Source organism: Limulus polyphemus, unplaced genomic scaffold, assembly GCF_000517525.1.
Source record: "Limulus polyphemus unplaced genomic scaffold, Limulus_polyphemus-2.1.2 Scaffold377, whole genome shotgun sequence".
Lineage (NCBI taxonomy): Eukaryota > Metazoa > Arthropoda > Merostomata > Xiphosura > Limulidae > Limulus > Limulus polyphemus.
In genome coordinates, this window is record NW_013665987.1 from 326,108 (window position 1) to 328,550 (window position 2,443).

Genomic DNA, 2,443 nt, shown 5'->3' on the forward strand with positions numbered 1-2,443 from the left:
TATATATATATATATATATATATATAGGATTCCTACCATTTCGTATACGACGCTGCCGACAGAATTATAGTTTGTTAGTTATTTTACCACTGCATGAGCAATTTCGGCCATTTTACACGAACGTATAAAACGTTATACAAACGCCTTGACTGTCTCTCACAACAGAAATCTTTAAGTTGTAGTTTAAAAGATAGCATCAAGCTCGGTTTAGAGCATCAGATCGGCAATCACGGTGATGGCTGATAGTAAATGTCGAATTATAGCTAACATTACGTGATTGCGAATTTTACAGATACTGCAAATAGAGTAGCGATCGTTGAAGCTGACTATAAGGAGTGGCAAGAATCCTGCAAGCAGGACATGGCGAAAATGATGGCGATTCTAAACAAAAGTGAAGCAGAAATTTTGTAGCAATAAATTTTATTCAGAAAATAGTTGGTTTCAGATAAAGTATTTAGCAGCGAAGGGCCGCCAGAGTTTAGGGTGGTCATAGTGGAAGATGGTCGTATAAGTGTCACGACTCAAACTCCATCAGGAATGGAGGGGGAAAATATATTAATATAATCAATTCATAATTGTTAATTAACACGTTTTCGACCTTATAGAATGTGCAGAATGTCGCTCTAAGAGAAAATCTGGCCAGCTGCAGCAAAACCGTGACTGGCCTTACTACAGCCAGCGGAGAGGAGGAAAGGGGAAATATAACAATTATAAGAAATATTAAAAAAGCTTACTTGTATTATATTATATTATGATACATTGTCTTATACTTGCATTGAATATATATATGCATGCATCTATACAACTTAAAAAATTCGTAAAAATCAACAATTTTTAATAATATTGTAGGTCACAAGTTTGCCGATTATAAATAGAATCTCAAAGTTAGTTATTGACCATGAAAATTAAACGTTAAAAACTTAAGGTCAGATATTTACTTTATGATACTTTCAAAGAACGAGCTAAATGACACCTGCTGCATAATAAGTCGTTCCTCAGGAATGCTGCCTTGCCTTAAGCATGAAGAGGACCACTAGAGAGCGGGGACGAGGACGTTCATTGAACTTGTGGTATTTGGCCACTAGATGTCACTTTGAGCTATTAAACAAACAAGTAATCCATCAAATAATATCTGTACCTGAAGATTGCACCTTTAATCTGTTTTAATTCAATAGCTTTGTGTGATGGCATCCGCTCCAGTATTAGATGAGGAAGTTATCTTTTCATAAACCATACTTGTAACATTGTGCTTATATTTCTGCAATTTCTGTTTACATCGAGACAATTATAAAAGAGTAATAATAATAATAACCATTTGTTTTACGTTTCCAAAAACAGACTGATTAGAAGCATGCACGTTTCTTCTTGTGAAACTTCCTCGTTATTAATATATTTTGATGTTTAGAAAATACGAAGTTTCATAACTCAGATCTTTCCCGAAGCTATGTAGCAGATATTATACCTAAAAATCTAGTACTCTGGTAGATCAGCAGTAAGTTTCTGGGCATACAGTTCTAACATCTGAGGTTCGATTTCCTGCGGTAAACGGAGCACAGATAGTCCATTTTTTAACTTTACGCTAAAAACAAACCACTGCTAAAAGTATTTGTATATTATAAATGTGATTGATTGATTTGGAACTTGTATATGTAATATAAATATAATTGATGGATTTGTGACACATGTGTGTATTATTATCTATTTACTTTTTCAGGTAGGCGGTAGCACTGCCTATGTAGGGATGGCTCGGATTGTTAATCGAAATGGTATTTTAAATATCTCCTCAATAGGTCATCAGAACTTTACAATACTGTACAATGTTTCCTTTTATAGCAATATCTATATAATATCAGAGTAACAAGTTATGGGAATGTCTGTAAATATCATAGCAAGAAGTTTGAATTTTTTGTTCTTCTTTATTCTGCTTCTTGTTTATTACATGATAACTCAAAAACAAAAACAATGGTGTCAACCAATTTCTCTGAGGTGACATAGTTTCAAACTGAGTATCTGCTTTTATAAGTATTATTAACCAGTAGTAATTAAAAACAATCACAGTTCTAGTGTAAACAATGTTATCATTACTTATTGAAGTTAGCCTTTTTACTGAACTTTGGTGCTCCTTTAAAAAGTTTAAGTACAGGATGAAACAGGAACTACCAGCCAATAATACATACACAATAAATATTACAGTTGGAACCTTATTGTATTTAGAACTTGGTTATAAATACAACCTTACTTTGTAAATTGAAACCCTTATGAAACAAGCAAACAAGTAAAGAAAAACTTTTCCAGAAAGGAAATAAATGTAGGGATGGCTTATATCAATCCTTCAAAAACACTGTAAACAAGATAGTAGGGATGGCTAATATCAATCCTTCAAAAACAATGCCAACAAGACAGTGGGGATGGCATTTGAATCATCACTACATAATACCACAGG